Source organism: Saimiri boliviensis, chromosome 4, assembly GCF_048565385.1.
Source record: "Saimiri boliviensis isolate mSaiBol1 chromosome 4, mSaiBol1.pri, whole genome shotgun sequence".
NCBI classification, from domain to species: domain Eukaryota; kingdom Metazoa; phylum Chordata; class Mammalia; order Primates; family Cebidae; genus Saimiri; species Saimiri boliviensis.
Genome location: NC_133452.1, coordinates 25,917,280 through 25,935,744, shown reverse-complemented (window position 1 = coordinate 25,935,744; position 18,465 = coordinate 25,917,280). Strand labels below are relative to the sequence as shown.

At 39.0% G+C, this 18,465-nt stretch overlaps 1 protein-coding gene across 17 annotated transcripts in view; it reads right to left on the bottom strand.

Annotated features, from left to right (window-relative positions):
* Window positions 1-18,465, bottom strand: part of PLAGL1 (PLAG1 like zinc finger 1) — a 67,651-nt gene that overhangs the window by 20,300 nt on the left and 28,886 nt on the right. For 5 of the 17 annotated variants that reach the window (XM_074397346.1, XM_039467333.2, XM_074397345.1 and 2 more), the window contains 2 exons: window positions 8,253-8,320; window positions 4,174-4,205 (listed from right to left, as the gene is read on the bottom strand). The gene's annotated coding sequence lies outside the window, so the exon portion shown is untranslated. Of the gene's footprint in view, window positions 1-4,173; window positions 4,206-5,403; window positions 5,634-8,252; window positions 8,321-18,465 lie in introns of all 17 variants that reach the window. The other 12 variants (XM_074397341.1, XM_074397342.1, XM_074397338.1 and 9 more) reach the window with 5 other exon arrangements.

Genomic DNA, 18,465 nt, shown 5'->3' with positions numbered 1-18,465 from the left:
CCCTGAGCTTCACGTCTAGAGCACACACACAACTGGTGATGTCCAGAGGAGATTTTCTAGAGTGTTTTTCATGCATTTTAATAGATGATCTTTAAGTACTCATATCCTTTGTCCTACTTGCACTGGATTAAGAGAAACTCTCAGCTTCTCCCCTGCTTTCTGCAAGTGGTAAAAAAGAACACATGAAATTGCTTATATAAAATATTCAAAACAGCACTCCGAGGAAATGATATTTTTTTTAAACCAACAGCATTAAAATGCCATAAAACAGGTATGCAAATCTATGCAATAACAGAACCTAAAACAAATTCTGCATGGAAAGAAAGTCCGCAAATAACCAGTTGGCACTCAACAAAGAGGCTTCATATAAACATATAGATTTAGCAAATATGCAGTCCAAGATAGTTGAAGTCTCCAAGTTGAATATTGAGTTAAATGCTTACTAAACCTGGCTATGCATTAGAATTAGCACAGAAGCCTTTTAAAAATACAGATTCCTGGGCGGCCAAAGGGCAAATCAGTGCAGGCTAAAACAGCATCACTGGGACCCCAAGAATTTATGTTTCCACCAAGTCTTCAGAAGCCAAGTCTACAGCCAGCTTTGTGCCACTGAACCCTGGTGAACAACTGGGAACCAGCATTTCCATTCACCAAGTAATTATCAAAGTTGGCTTCTTCCTATCAAGCCTATTCTAACCAATCGATCCTCTTTCAGGGAAAGCTTTTCAGGATTTTATTAACTAGTAAATAGGCAAATCTGTTATGGAACAAAGCCAGTTAATATCTCACTTATTTATTCACTTGTCTGTTTTCTTCTGTTAATTTGATCAAAGGGGTTATGCCCATTTATTTCGTATAAGAACATCCTTTTAAGTTAAAAACGGAAAAATCAAGTCCATTTTTGGACAACTGATGTCTTAAAAAGAATGCATCACAATACAGGAAAAAACTGGAGGTGAGCAGGTTGAGTCATTCAGAGAATTTGTTTCTAACATATTCCTTGTTTTGCCTGTATAAACACTTTACAAATCACCTTCATGGTCCATCTCTTTTCTCAAAATGCTCAACATTTAGTGTGGTGGTTTAATTGGGTGGTCTCCAAAGGCTTCTATAAATTTTTTTTTTTCAAAGACCTTTAAACTTTAAAGCAAAAGAGTAAAATTCTTCCGGATGATTCTTCCTTTGGGCTTAAGCCATCTCACAAATGGACAATACCAACTTATGTATTCAGAGAGGCAGGGTTCTTCTGCTTCCCAGGAAAGGGTGCACATAACGCGAGGTACGCAAACCAGGCAGTGAAGTAGCTTAGCTTCATTGTCAAAATATTCAAATTATCACAAAAAGAAAGCGATTCCTTTCTGAATTCAACAATACTCCTTTGCCTCCGAGGGCTCACACAGGAGCTTATTCTTAAGCTGTTCAATGTAAGCAGCACTCGTGAAAGAGGAGAACTCTGGCAGGGAGGAGATCAAGTCCTTCAGCTTTTCCCACCTGCCATCTCTGCGCCAGTCTAATGCTTAAATAGTTAACAATGCAACAGAGAGCTCAAGGCAGGCCCCGGCTGGGGGAAAACTGTGTGCAGTATATGACGATTTAATAAAGCAGAAAAGGGACAGGAAAAATAACACATCTCAGTTTGACAGGATGACTTGCAGACTGCATTTAGGGTCAGAATTTAGATTTCTAAAGCAGAGGAAAAATAGGTTTTCATACGTCAATTATTCTTTTTTAAGTATGTGGTTAAAAATGACCCCATAAAATTCAACATTCCTAATGATAAATGTTTCCGAGTTCCAGAATAACAAAAAGAATCACATTTTTCTAGGGGTGAAGACTGGCAGATGGTAAACGGATTAGTTAATTGTTTTAAATACAGGAGAAAATATTTTTGGGAAAGTTTGTTTATTCGTTAATAACAAACACCAAAGTTCATGAATCTAGAGTGTATGAGTTCCAGGATGGGTTTTCACCGTCACAATATGTTTTTCTAGGCATTTGCATCTGAGAACAGCATTTAAGAACACATCTTTTTTCTCTCTTAATGAACTGGTTTAGCCGCCCGCTGGGCATTCACTGAAACCCACACTGAACAAAGGGATTTCCTTCCAGTTTCAGCTCATTCATGTCTAGCTACTCCTGGTTTTACTTAAGCAAATTCTCCAAACTGACTTTCTTATTTCTAATGATTTGAGTGAGAAAGAACTGGGCAACCCTTAAACACTGGGAAGTCTGCCCTGGTTTTCAGTGAAAGAATCCTCTAGATTGAAGATGTGCAAGATTTATTTTTGAAAAGCCTCTCGAATACATTTTATTTTCCAGATGGACAGGAGACCACCCGATTTGGTAGATTACAAACAAGTAACTCTTATTTCAGCGAGATGGATCATGGTGAACAATGAGATTATATCTTTGCAATGAAGACCCCGAGTGGGATATTCAAATTCACCTCCAGACAATGATGTCATTTTAAAGGCGACACCGGAGGGCGTGGCATTAAGGGGTGACTCGAAGTTGGAATAGATTTGTGGGCCTGGTCTTGTACCTTCTCACATTATACATGATCTCCCTAGGGGAACCCATGCACAACCCAAGATTACAACTACTCCTTGAAGTCAGAAGCCTCCCAAATCTCTATCTTCAATCCTGAACTTTCTTTCAGATTCCGGATGAATACATTTATCTCCCTCCTGCAACTCTTGGGATAACCTTGCAGCGCCCCTTGGGCTTCAAACTTGAACCCCAGACCTGCTCCTTCTCCAGCACTGCGTGTTTAGCTAATGGCACCACTATAAAATAGCCATCAGGTCTCCTAGATGCTCACCAGGTGATGGCTACTCTTTTAAGCACTTCTTACCCTCAACAACTGCATGAGCAGGTAGAACAACCGCATGAGTAGGTAGCATTAACCCTGTTTGACTTATGGGGAAACTAAGGCTTAGAAGTTATGCTGATTTGCCCATGACCCTAAACCCAGCAAGCAGTTGAGCTGGGCCATGAACCCAGGGTACATGTCAAAAGTCAACCTCTTCCCATGTCACTTCTTAGCCTCTCCAAACTTTGAAGCTCTGGGTTCTAGATTGTTCTCAAAGATTAAGCTTTACAATCCATTATCTCTCAAATCTGTTTCCTTCTCTTAATTCCCACAGCCACGTGCTGTTTGGATGCTGTTTGCCTTTACTGGGGCCTCCACATCAGCCTAGCACAACAACTGTGCAATTTTACTTAGTTTGAAATCCCAATGAGTTTCCTTTCTAGCTCATTTAAAACAGGTAGCAGGCTTTGTATTTTCACCCAGCTGAAGACAGAAGCATCCTGAAGAAGTCTGTCTTTGTTAGCAATATCTAAACCCAGAGAGGAAATTCTGCTGGACTTCTGGGAGAGGAGAAGGAGAGGGAGAGGCAAAGCTGCAAAAACGACATTCTCCTTTCCATTCCCCCATGGCCAACAACCCCCCATCCCAGGATCTGATAAGGAGATATGTCAGCCCCCAGAAAGAGAGGCCCCTGTGGGGCTCTGTTCCCCTGTGGCAATGAGTAGAATCCTTGAGAAGACAGCTGAGTGATGAGTGTGCCTCTGGAAGCCAGACGAGAGGCCCAACAAGAGGCCCGAGGTTCCCAGCCTTCACTGGTGGCCCCGAGACAGATAGTTACAAGGATTCAATAAATCACTACTTTGATAAACTGAAGGTCAGAGGTGGTCATGAGATGAGGGTCCTCATCTTCCAGAGGCCATGAAAACCTCCACGTTTCAGGACACACTCTATGGGGGAAGGGGAAGCACGTAAAACTTACTGATGTGGAATTTTCCACTAGGTTGGCAGGAGGGGGACTGGAGTCCATTTTCATTACTGGGAATGAAAATGGTAAAGCGTCTTGCATACTTGACGATGTGAGGTGAAATGCAAACTTGTGGGGCACCTCAATGAAGTGCAGAATCTTGGAACAGTGCATATCTGCGCTATAGAGTAGCTACAACTGTTGGAACTGGAGCCGATCTAGTTTTCAAAGAAGGCCGCAACTCGGTTAGAGAGAGGAGCAAGGCTCTGCACAGGCCCTGGTAGCCTAGGGCGGAGGGGCTGGGTGGCAGGGAAGGCAGCAGGCCTATGCTTTAAAACCCTGAGGCAGATAGAGAAGGAAGGAAGGAAACAAGGGCAGATGTTAAGAGTATACTCACAGGATTAACTCCTCTGATTCCTATGCAAATACCTAGAAAGGGAGAGACACAAAGTTATCTTTAAGGTCTTTATCTTGAGCTCTGAATTGCTAAAACAAACAAAAACACCAAAGTGGGGGGTGGGGAAGGAAGTCTACTTGGAAGAGGAAAGAGAGCAGCTGGTGCTGCTGGAGTCATGAGACCCAGGACACCCCTGTTTCCCAAGCCTGGACGTGCCTCCCAGCGTAGCATGTTGGCACGGAGCAGGACTGCTGATTTCCATAAGATGGAAATGATTGCGTGCTAGAAACTGAGGTGCTTTAGGGGAGGGAAGATTCCTAACCCAGAAGAAAGGATATAAATCCTGAATGTGTCACATTTGTTGACTGCAAGACGTTGCAGTCATGGTCGGTACTTGCAGCACCAAATGGGCACGTCTAAGGGATCTGGGCTTTGAAGTCAGTCACGTTATCCAAACAAATTCCACTTCAGTTCTGTGGCTGAATGTCTGAGTTCTTCAGAAGCAGCTTATAAAGGCCCTGGTGGAAACTGAAGAGGATTTGAGATATGCCAAATATGTGCTGGCCATTATGCAGAGACTAGAATTTTTAGTGCCGAGAGCTCTGACTGGGAGAACTTCACATTCCTAAGAATCAGCAACCAAGGGACCCCCATTTTCCTGCCAAGTAGGCACACTATTAAACCTGAGGGGCATGTCCAGAGGGAAGAGACTTGGGAAAGGAGCTGCCTGGGGAGCAAGTGCCCTGTGGCAGAGGCAGAGATTGCCAAGACGGTCTCCTAGGGGTTGAGGCACAAAGCCCCCTCTACCTACTTTAGTTATGAGGAGGTATGAACTCTGTGTTACACTGTACCCAGGAAGAGAACTCACAAAGCAAGGAACATGGAAGCTGGGGTGTGTTGTGCAAGCAAGCAGAGGTTGCTTGCTTTATCAAAAGTGGGGCCACTCTGGTCTCACAAGGGTCTAGCTTCAGTTGGCACAAGATTCCCTTGTCACACTAGATAGGTGAGACCCAGAAGGGAAGACAGAGACAGTTAGTGAACACCAGCATGGCCCAGCCCCAACCCCACTACCTAACATGGTCAACTACCTACAGGAGGCTACTTTCTAATCTGTGTTGCCCAGAACTTGGCAGGGATGGGGGGTTGCATGGGAAGGAATGCTAGACTACGGAGTACCAGTCCACTCTACTGGCCCAAACTCAATTTTCACGTGGCTTCCTTTAAACGCACCACCAGCTTGGTGAGTCAATCAGGTCAGTGTAGAGAGAGGTTTCCACATGCTAGAGGCAGATCCATATTGGTTCCCCAGTCTCTGTTTTCGGACTGCTCCCCTTCATTCTAATGACAATGCTGCTGTCACAGTGATTCTTCTAACATGCAAATATGTTCCTGTCACTTGCCTGTTTGGAATTCTTCAAAGGTCCCGTTAGGTTTCTGTCGACTGCAACGAAAAATCCTGTCTAATCAAAACCACTGATTACGTTTTTAATCAAGAGAGCAGTATGTTCAGCCTTGTGTTATAGAAAGAGAAGTCAGAGAGCAGACATACCGATTATCCTCTGGATTTATCAGTTGCATACATCGATGGCCGAACAGTAACTCACATAGCAAAACAAACGAAAAACCCAACTGTACACACATGCACACACAAATAAATGCAATAACTGAACTCTGAAATTCAGTATAACACTGTTGGCAGAGCATTCTAAATCTTCCCTGACTCAGAACTACATCCTCGTGCACTTTGATTTGAATATGTGGGGCAAATGAGAACCATTTTAGGGAAACGACGCCAGATGACTATGATCTTAACATGATTCCAATTTCCGTGGTGATTGTGTGTTTTGTCAATCACCTCTAATCCCTATTGCTGGAACAAAAGGCGAAAATTACCTTGGTAAATGCCACATCGTGGATCAATTAAGTTATTCCCCAAATAAAGTATTCTTTGTCATAATATAAGCATGCCTAACTTCTAGCATTATTTGAAACACTGATAGAGAAATGTGCTTTCTTTTCTAAATTTAACACTCCTATGTTATGATCCCCGACTCCCTTCACCCGCACACTGCTTTCATTTTAACTTTCCGTTTTGTTTGTTCATGGAGGGAAGTAAGGACATTTTAATGATACTCCTAGATAATACATTTTCTTACCTAAAAGTGGTACAATAATGGGTTTTACTCTACCTTAGTCCACTATGCGGCATGCATGCTCTACTTAATACAAGGTTTTGTTCCTATAGTTAGTTAAAAAAAACCAACCAGCTGAAAGTACTTTTTAGATCCAACCTAAGAAAGACAGTGTGGTCTAGTGTACAGGGGACTGGCTTTGGTGTCGGATGGGTCTAAGTTTGAATGCTGGCTCTGCTACTTGGAAGGTGTGTAACCTTAGGTAAGTTGCATAACTTCTCTAAGCCTCAGTCTCCTTCACCATAAAATGGGATATCTACCTATCTTGCAGAGCTGATCTACGAATATGCATAACACATGTACCTATAGAGGAACAATGACTGGTACTGAGTCCAAAGTGCATGTACGAAGTAGATGTAGCCTATGAATAAAAAGTGTTAGGGCCGATTTCACACAACTGGTAAGTTCACACTTAGGAAACATGAATAACTGTTTTCTGGAATAATATATATAACAGAAAGTCAGAGTATAAATAACGGATTCACTTCATCATAATACAATTCTATCTTCTAGTTTGTGTTTATAAAATAAATTTCTATTACCTCTGTACTTTTAACATTTTCTCACACATTTGAGAAATTCCTAGATTCTTAAGCACTGTCATCCTATTTGCCGAGCTTTTAATGGCAATATTGTGTTTAACTAGAGAAAACAGTTACAAATGGGCCTCGCATGAACTAGTCCTACAGGTGCCATAAAGTTACCCAAATGGTATAATGAAATGCTTAGCGCATTTGGGGATTTTGCTGTATTTTTCCTTCTGAATGTGTTGATAGGGTAGTGGACTAGTTTTAATTAGAATCATTTGGAGAACAGGAATCCAAGCACATGACCTAATAGTCTCCTATTTAGCCTTCCACCCAAGGCAGCTGTGAACAGTCGTCCTAGAAGTCAGCCTCAGTATAAAGAACAGAGCGGAAAGTGGTTTATCTAGTGGGAGGTTTGTTGGGGAGGGGGGTCAAATGTAAAATAGGATATAAGAAAACTTACGAAGACAACTGGAATTTAAAAAAAAAAAATACAGCATTATTACCGTCAAGGGCATTTTGCAAAAAAACATCTGGAGAGAGGCCAAGAGTTATGGTTAAGCAACAGCACTGCAGCTGCAAAACAAGTGAGGGTTGCTGTAGGGTGACATGGCCTTGAACCTAGAACTAATGTATGTGACAGGGAAAAACAACAGAAAATGTTAGATATGAAATTTAAAGCTGGAATTTGGAATCGTTATCTTGAAAGAGGCAGTTAAAACAAACCCTAATCTTTACATGAGTGGTGGAAAATAAGAAATAAAAATTTCTGATATATAATGGGGACTCTGCCAACCACGCATTCCCTCAAATAAACACTGGATCCTGCGACATAACCTATTTCACAACTCTAAGAAATCTAGCAAGCTGAGAATCATCTTACATTAGGATTTGAGGAGAGTGGTTTAAAGACTTTGAATTGTAGCATATGTTACCTTCTGGATATTTGATTTAAGATAAAACCATTTAAAAACATATTTTTAAAATAGAGATCACAAAGTTTCTAGTGAGCAAGCCATGATAAGTAAAAATCAACTGTACAATGCCTATGGTTTCTAATTTAAGACAAATAAATAGCCATAATCATTCTTAGCGTGTCCCCTTGATTTTTTTAGAGTGAAAAACAGGCTTTTGTTAAGTCCACAACTTAATCCCCCAACCTTATTTTTCCCTCAAGGCCTGAAGTTTCTCAAATGTAAATTCTCAAAGTCTTTTCTGGGACATAAGCCTCTCTACTGCGGAGGAGGCGGAGGCTCTGGTATGTGCTGTAATGCAAGGAGAGAATGAGAATACAGAGACAAGACTGACGGTGGGAGCACGGGGGGCAGGATCTGGAGGGGTCGACATAAGACATATTTACCTAGGTGAGGTACAGATGAGTTTCAGATGTGACACGAGGCAGAAGCCACATCAGACGTGAGGGCAATCCTAGAGAAAAAAATATGTATGTATCAAAAAGTTTTTTTTTTTTTTTTTTTTTTAAACATCAAGAAAAACCACATTGGTACTATATATGCTGACATTTACTTATACAGAATTTGAGTTCGAGGATACCAGGGGTCAAAAATCTGTCGCCATCAATATGCTATGATATAATGCCATATCCCAGCATTCCAGAGTCATGCATTTAAGTCCTTAAGGGATTTTTAGTTTTAGAGAGGCTATACAGTGATGTGGTTAAGACCACAGTATGGTGCCAGACAGCTTAGAGGCCCATCTTGGTGCCACCTGGAACCACTTAGAGACCTCATGCAATTGATTTTCTCTCTCTACCTCAGCTTCCTCTCCTGTAAAATGGAGATCATGATTCTGCCCACAGCACATGACCCTTTTGAGAATTAAAGAAGCTAATTTGAGATAAATGCTTGACACTGGGAAGCAGGGAGTATTTGTGTATTTCTAATTATTTTTCAGAGACCCCCCCCCAAGTAAAAATACCTCACAGCCTCAAGCAGAAATTATAAGATAATCATGGCTGGGCACAGTAGCTCACACCTGTAATCCCAGCAATTTGAGAGGCCAAGGCAGGAGGTTTGTTTGAGGGCAGGAGTTCGAGACCAGTCTGGGGAACATAACAGGACTCAGTCTCTATTAAAAAAAAAAATTAAGATGATGAGAACGTTTTAAAGCATATCAACTAAGAAGAACACTATTCCTTTGGGTAAAGGAGACAGGAACCCGAGCAGGGATGAGAGTAAAGAAGGGGAGGGAAGAAAAGGCCACTAAAAGGCAAAAGATGAAAAAAAAAATTTTTTTTTTAAACCCACTTCGGCTTAACTTCATTTTTTTTTTTTAAGTCAAGACCACTGCTATCAGCAGAGGCCCAGGGAAAAGAATTTGCTGTGCAGACCCAATCATTCACCTTGAGATAAGGAAAACGACAGAAACTGGACAGCAGGTGACAAGAGGGCAGCAGTGAAATGTTTACAGACCGAAAAGAGATGGAAACATAGCTTTCAGTGAAAATAATGAAGACAGGAAATAGATCAATAACTTAAACCCATCAACCCTCACCTCTACAGATATAAATTCATTACTGATTAGCAGTCCAAACCAATTGGATGAATAATTGCGCACCACCCCTAAGTAACCCCCTTCTCTGAGTAGCCCACATTGATGCCTTGGCCAAAAAGGCCGCTGGTATGTGTTTTTTAAAATAACAAAACCCTATCAATTTGAATCTTACTAATGCAAAAGGCATAAACTTTTACGTATGAGCTGAGTTTGAGTTTTTCCTCTGGAATTGAGGTTCTTCCTTGCAGAAAAATGTCTCACTAAAGGAGACAATATGTAATGCTGCAAAGTAAACATTTAAACTACTGAAAACATACTATTTTAACAGCCTCATTAATATACAGATGATTAATTACAAATGATTGTCTTTAATTATTACAGACGATTTTTATAATACTCGTATCTGATTTTATACAACTGATACATTAATTTTAAATTATTCTGTATTTCAGAATAGCTTTCTATTCTAGCAATTAAATCTAGTGGGTAAGGACGACGTCTCATTTTCAATGGCTAGATAAACGTTTATTAAGGCTGCTTTATTTAGTCAGTCTGGGTGCATGGGAAACTGTCTAAAAGGGAAGTATCTAGTGTTTTTCTACTAGGAAGTTTGCTAACGTAGATTAATACACATGCAAACACGGCGACATAACATATGTCCATCCCCAAACCTATTTTGAGGGTTTGACTCTTAAGTTACTTGAAGCTATTCTTCTTGGATATTACAGCAGTCTGCAGTCTGAGGAAAAAGGCTCTTTTCTGGAAAATCACATAGTTGAAGTTATCTGATTCTATAAGCATAGCAAGAACACAGTTTTTAACTGAGTTACTTCCCTGGCCTGTCTGTAGTTCTTTTTTATTAATGTAGACAAAGATATGCCTCATCGCTGAAAGCTGAAACATCAAATGGAAAAGGGCAGTTTGATTTCATACATTTCCCTCCACCCTCTGCCTCTCCCTACTTCGGTGTTATGCCACACAAAATTACTTTCAGAAACTAGGAGGGTTGAGCAGCCAAGTTATGAAACCTAAGTGCTATGCTTAATGCTTTTTTTAAAATCTTCAAGTTAATACTTATGAGAGTGAGAGTCTACTAATGATCAAAGTCATGGTAATTTTCATGTTTCATAAGAAATCTCAAATCTCAGCAGAATCACAACCCGCTGAATCTACCTTATTTGTACAACCCATACAAACAACCCTTCCTCCACGAGATTCCTCCTGCAATTCACACATGTGTAAACCTCTATTTAAAATTTTACCTCTACCACTAATCAAAACAGAAGTGCAAATAGATTTCTTTAAAAATAATCTTGGTACTGAAAATAAAACAAAAATAACATGGAAAGTAAAATATTAGCCCGTTCAATGTACTTGTCTGCTTACTTACTCCCTCTTACAACACTGTCTAAAACTTTCCATTACGATTTTGATAAGTTATTTTTCCAAAACGTATTGACAACAATTTCTCAATTCAAGTTCTGGCTTTAAAAAGAAATAGGGTATAAGTTGAGAATAGCTAAGAAACTGGGTTTGTCCTAGGGTTCTGTGAAATCAGACTAGTCAGTGCTTTAGAATCAAGATTTCCCTTAGACTTTTCACTAAGGAGCAAAGCTGTGTGTTTGCTTTCTCTGATAAGGAATTCAAAACATGCAATGGTAGTAAATCTGGTTAAAGAAATTGTCAAGGGAGGTTTTGAGTTTTGTTTTTATTTAACATTACATCACAGAATTAAATCATGTAAAATGGCACCTTTATCCATCTTATTCATCTCAATCACTAAATTTGGTCAAGGAAAAGTCTACAGATTCTAAATGAAAAGCTTTTTCATCTCCTTAATGGAAATATCTAAACATTATGCTGAGGTTTATTTTTAGGAAAGAATAACGGAGACGAGAGCTTGGACCTGAAAAGGAAAATGCCACACACTGGTGATGCTTCCTTCTAGAGCCCTGGACTACCTGACAAACTTGCTAAAGCAAGAAAGTGCATAATAGCTCTCCACAGAGGAAGAGATTTTAAAAGCAATAGCAACAATCAGGTAACAACAGACCAATCAGATTCTCCCAAAATTTAGTATTTGCAGCTGAAACTGGGATAAGTAATTACTTTCAAAGGAATGTACAGGGAGCCATCAATCCCCATTCATTCAGCTTGCATTTACTGAGCCAAGAGCTCTGCTAGGCTTGAGATATAAAAATGAATACAACACAGCTGCTTTACTTCCAGCTAAAAGAATACACCTAAATAAAGAGCTACAGGGCCATGTGTTAAGTGCTGTAATAGAGGTGTGCACAAAGGACTGGGGGTAGGGGGGCGGGCAAAGGAAGAAGCCATAAATTCTTCCTGGGAAATCAAGCAAGTGCGGGGAGATGTGAAAGAAGGTATCTCAGAGATGTTTCCTACTGATAAACTCAAGAATTTTTCTTTGGTGTGTTCTAAAAAGTTAGGTGATAATTTTAAGATGTATCAACTGGTGCAATGTCAGGCACTAATCTTGGTCTACTAGTCAGTTTCCATTTGACACAGACTTCCAGTTACAATATCCCAAGAATATAAATTTTTTAAAAATTAAAGGATTACTGTAATATTCCCATGCAATGCACACAATCCAGAATGTCATGAATTGCTGGCATGAGTGGAACGTAGCTTCCAAGTTCAAAGATGTTTTAAAATATAATGAATGAAAGATGGATTTTAGAGTGTTTCCAGATAATATCAATAATGCTTATTGTCTCACTGTTTTCTTTCCTCTCAAAGCAAAAATAAAAGAATCACCTAATTATATCATGGTTAATATTTGTTTTTCTCTACTTCTGTATTTAAAAAAAGAGGGAGGGTGTAGAATCAACTTCTACTTAACATCGTTTACTATGCAGACCATATTCCTACTTATAACATAGTTGTGACAAAACCTCCATTGTTCATTGCACACTAGCCCCAAACTTGAGTAATTCTAATGTAAGCATGAGAAACTCCCGTCTCCTTTGGGGTGAATTTCCCAATTCCTCTGTGTTAAATTGAGGTCTAATTTTCCCTGTGCCTGGTTTTCACAAGAAGGTCCATTCCACCCCATGTGCTCCTTTTCAGCTGTCAATAAACAGAGGCAGTGAATTCCCCACGGCTTCACAAAGCTAGTTAGGCAGAGCCATTCATTCCTTCAGGAAAACAGGGCATTGATTTCAGCGAGTTCCCAGGGAGCAGCTGCAACAAAGAGATCAAAGGCCCACCTCTCTCTCCCTCCATTGCTTTCATTAGGCCCAGCCCAGACAAACAGTGACAGGTTTCCTTGAGACAAGGAGAGGGCCCAGCAGACCACCTCATGGTTCAATTCAAATTCATCCGTTTCCTACATTCCAGTGACAGTCCAGAATGCTAACCATGACAAACCAGCACAATCACCCGGCATAATATACTGCTCACTAGTTCATCCAAGGTCAGAGGGAAAAAACAAGCACGGGGGGGAAGTCCTCTGCTTCTAGGGCCTGCTGAGCTTCAATGGCCCCCTGACATTCCATAAATAAACTTCTCCCTCTCACTCTCCCTTTCTTCCTCCATCCTATAACCCTACAAGCGACAATCTCACTGAACGGTCTGCAACTTCTTTCATGTCACCGTACCCAAACTACATGGAAACTTTATTCTCAATCGACCAGTGCGTTCTAATAGCCAGAGGAAGATGGCTATCCATGCAGCCTCTATTAGTTCACTGCTGTGCTAAAGCCAGTCTGCGACACCCAGTAAGATGCTATAACGTGATGAATTCAGAGCTGCAGTTTCTAGGGTTACCCTGATCTCCAGAGCTGCAGTTTCTAGGGTTACTCTAAGGGGCGATTTCCAGAGAAGGAAGCACAACTTAAAGACGGTTAGTTTGCATAAATTCTGTTTGCATAACAAAAGTATGAACAGAGATATAAGAGTTTTTTTTTTTAATTGGATGCAGGTCATCACTCAAACTGGATAATACAAGCTCCTGTATATGAATGAATTGTGGGTTTGTGGCGTGAAAATGGATAGCCAGGGAGAGAGGAGAGAGCAAGAGGAGAGAGCAATTTCTTTCTGTGAAAGAAAATGAATTATTCTGACTGGGTACCTAAGAGGTTTCCAAATTCACCACTGAATTCTGAACTGCTTATTTCACACGAACCTTCATGGAAGCCTATACCAAAATGCATTCATTCCATTGTGCTCCATTCCATTTCTGTCACTGATCCTGAGCACACACGGGAATTGATGGGTTAAGTTTCAAAATTGCGAAACCAAAAAGATAATAAACAATATTGGAAAGAAAGGTATGAACTCACTCGGTAATGCGGGACAGAACCTTCCCACGTGCCCACAGGCGTCAGTACTGACCTGGGGGGTTATCAGCAACCTCTCCAGGGGCATCTATTCACTAATTACTCACCTTGAACTGTCAAAGATGCTGTTTTGTATAGTGAACTGAACAGCCCTCAAGGAGAAAAAACATTCCCTTACATTCAATATAGGACAGAAATGGACTTCAAATATACAGAACTCTCCATTGCACAGGAAAGGGAGTTTGTGACAAAAGTGATGTGACAACACTTAGGAACCTTAAAGTTAACTCTGGCATTGACTCACTTTGGCCTAGAGGATACATTTAACCCGTTTCTGCCTCCCTACCTTTCCAAAATGATGACAGAAATATCTGTGAAGAATTCCTTGACACAGTACTATGAAATAACCACTCCTCAAAAACTACGTATCTCAAAGAAACCTAGGCTTATGAGTAGAACTTCCTCATATAATGCTCACTCTGTCACTAAACAGAGGTTCTCTGGAAAGGCACTACATTTCTATAAATCAAATTGTCTTTTAAAAGCACTCAGGAAATTTACTACTGAAAGAAAGTCTATGGCAAATGACCAAAAAACACTTATCAATCCATTTATGTATCTTTCAAAAGCATTTACAAAACCCTGAGAAGCCTCAGCCATTGGATCCATTTTACACCTGAGAGAGATGGTTTTATTAATCTATTTTTGAATAAGAAGATAATAGGCTCGAGAGAGCTAAACTGACTTGCCAAAGTCATGAAACTAATAATCAGAAGTTAAAACTTTAAATTCAAGTATTCTATCTTTGAATCCTGTGCTATTTCCATTATACCCAGATACTAAGTAATGGGGATATTATCATTCACTGAAGTTCTCTCAGCAAGGTTATATTAAATAAGTCATCCTAGTGTTTGAGGCCAGTGCATTGTACCGCTTCCATTCAAGGAGGTAGCTGCTTAAGAGTATGGACTCTGGAGTCAGATCTGTATTTAAATTTTAGTGTCACTTTGTAATAATTTTATAAATTGAGCAATTAACAATATTTTTGGTACCTCAGTTTCTCCATCTGTAAAAAAGGGATAATAACCTCACAAGGTTTGTGAAGGATCAAATTAGATAACTTGTATAAATCTCCTAAACTAGTGTTGGCATACAACAAAAGCTCAATAATGATAGCTATTCTCAATGCTGAAAATCAAACCAGTGTAAAGCTTGTTAAAAGGAAAAACTTCTTTTCAAGAAAAAGACATAAAATTTAACATTCAGTCTCTAGATTGCATGATCCCCGTTAGCATTAAAAGTTTAGCCTTCAAATCTAGGATTTTATGGGGGGAAACTAATGAACCAAGATCAAACTCTTATAAAAGAGAAAGAAGCAACTTGACAAAACAGAAACACTAATTGAAGTGTCTTTTTAAAAGGCTAATTGAGACAAATCCTTGCTGATACAAAGAAGCAGTGTGGTTTTTCTGTACAATTCAGCTTTACTTCTTGCCACTTAGCCATTTCAAGTAGAAATGTATTGGTAACAGGAAGAAATTCACAGACTGTTACCACTTGAAGAGAAAAACACACACAGGGCTATTTGTTGTCTGTAGATAGTGCTTTCATGTTTTCAAAGAACACATATCTTACTTCACTGACCCTCACATTACTAAGAGAAAACAGTAATTTTCTAGCACAAGAGAAGATTGCCAGTGGTAAACAGGAAACCTTAGTTTTTATTTCTTGTCTCATTTTTGATAACACTCTATTAATGGGTGGTGGCATAGAGATGCCACAGTACAGAGTGTACAGAATACTGTGGGAAGACAGAGGCCATCAGGACTGGGAGAACCAGAAAAGGTTCTGCAAAGAAGGTGACATTTATCCAACCTTTTATCAAGTATAGACATACTTCTGGAATATTCCTAGTCGCCCTTGAGCCTGAAACTTTTTTTGGGTGGGGGGGCGGTGGTGAATTCTGAATATCTCAGTCAGTGATTTAGTTTTCCTTATACTGCTTTTTGTTCATTTGAAAACTTAAATGGATGCCCTCACTGCTTTTTAAAAATTTCATCCAAGGCCTTAATATTAAAGAGGCAGGAAGCTGAAGCCACTATTGTTTGACTTAATATTAATACTTACGGCACCTTCCAATTCTACAGTTATGTGACTTTTAAAATTACTGCTTATTCTTTTATTACATTACCTACTATACAACACATCACTTGAAATGTGCATGTTAATTTACTGCCTGTTAATGTTTTAAAATATTTTCTTTACTACCATTTATATCAGAAACAGTTTAAAAGGACTGTTATAAATATCTAAAGGAATATGTCTTGCTAAAGAAACTCAGCCCAGAGCTGGTGAAGTATGGCAATTGTTTCTGTCCTAAGAACTGAGTTTCTTTTTGTAAGTAACCACCCCTAATTCTATCTTCTTTTACAACATGAAAGTAACATATTTTTTAATGAAAGACATTCAGACATTTGGAGATGATTATGACAATCCTTGATGAGTCATTAATTTGAGACCATTCTTCTTCTCTAACATAGGCATGTAGTGCCACAAATTCTTCTCTAAGCATTGCTACAAGTTGCATCTTAGTCACTTGAAAATATGGTTTTATTTTCATTCAGTTCAAAATATTTTCTAGTTTCCTTTTTGATTTTTTAAAAATAGGCTACTTTTTAGAGAAGTGTATGTTTACAGCAAAATTGAGCCTAAGTTACAGGGAGATCCCATATACTCCCTTCCCCCCACACATAGCCTCCTCTATTGTTCACATCCCCCACTAGAGTGGTACATATGTTACAAGTGATAACCCTCCACTGGCACATCATCATCACTCAGAATCCGTGGTTTTCATTAGGGTTCACTCTCGGTATTTTATATTCTACGGGTTTAAAAAAATCTATGATGACAGGTCTCCATCATTGCAACATCAAAGTTTTGCTGATCTTTTTACTGTCTAAATAGTTTTACATTTCCTAAAATGTCATATAGTTGAGATTATATAGTATGCAGCCTTTTGAAACTGGCTTCTTTTACTTTAGTAATATATATTTAATTTTCATCCATGCTTTTTCATGGCTGGATAGCTAATTTCTTTCTTTCTTATTTTTATTTTTATTTTTATTTTTTGAGACAGAGTCTGGCTCGGCTGCCCAGGCTGGAGTGCAGTGGGGCGATCTTGGCTCACTGCAACCTCCACCTCCCAGCTTCAAGCATTTCTCTGCCTCAGCCTCCCAAGTAGCTGGAACTACAGGTATAGTCTGTTTATCTGAGATTACAGGAGCCCACCACCATGCCAGGCTAATTTTTGTATTTTTAGTAGACACTGTTTCACCATGTTGGCCAGGCTGGTCTCGAACTCCCAACCTTCAGAGATCCACCTGTCTGTCTCCCAAAGTGCTGGAGTTATAGGTGTCAGCCAGCTCATTTCATTTTGGTGCTGATTGTTTTCCTTTTTGTCCCACTGGTTGGTAGAATTTGTTGGTAAAATTCACCAGTACAACCATCTGGATCTGCTGTCTAGAAGCTGTTTTAGTTTATATATTTCAAGGAACTAGTCTATTTTATCTAAGTTATCAAATATGTGGGTGAGAGCTTGTTTATACTATTCTCTTATTAATTCTGTATTATCCATGGGATTAACAGAATAACACCTCTTTCTTTCCTAATATTGGTAATTTGTGTACTCATTTTTTCTTGGTTGCCTGGAAAGAGATTTATCATTTTACTGATCATTTCAAAGAACTAGCTTTTTATTTTGTTGATTTTCTCCACTGTTTTCCTGTTTTCTACTTTGTTGACTTCTGCTCTAATTTTCAGTATTTACTTTCTTCTGCTCACTTCAGGTTTAATTTGTTCTATTTTTCTAGTTTCCTAAGGTGGAAACTGAGTTACTGATTTTAGATTCTTTTTCTTTTCTAATATATCATTTAATGCTACAAATTTTGAAGTACTATTTTAGCTGTATCCCACATGCTTTGATAAACTGTATTTTCATTTTCAGTTAATTTAAAATATCTAAACATTTTTCTTGAGATTCTTCTTTGATCCATAGGTTATTAGAAGTATATGTTTAATTTCCAAATATTTGGAAAATTTCCAGCAATTTTTCTGGTATTAACTTCTCATTTAATTCTGTGCTCTAAGAAGGTATTTTGTATGATTTTTGTTCAGTTTAAGATATGTTTCCAGATTCCTTTCTGTTCTAATTGAATTCCATTATGGTCAGTGAACACTCTTTGTATGATTTAAATCCTTTTAAATTAATTGACTTATTTTCCCACTCAGAATACGGTCTATATCTTGATAAGTGTTCTGGCTATGCTTGGAAAAAAATGTGCAGTTTGCTGTTGAGTAGTGTTCTATACATGTCAATTAAGTCAATGTGGTTGACAGTGCTGTTCATGTCTTCTATAGTCTTATTAGTTTTCCAACTACCTGATCTATTATCTCTCGAGAGAAGGGTGCTGAAATCTGACCATAATTGTGAATTTGTCCATTTCTTCCCATGTATTCTGGAGTTCTTTTACTAGATGCATAAACATTTAAGATTACTTCCTCTTCATAAATTCACCACTTTATCATTATGAAATAACTCTATTCTTGGTAATATTCTTCGTTCTAATTTCTACTTTGTCTAATATGAACATAGTTACTGCAGTTTTTAAAACTCAGTGCTAAAAATGATATTTTTTTCATCCTTTAGCTTAAACCCTATTTGTGTTTTTACATATGAAATGTATTTTTTGTAGGCAGAAT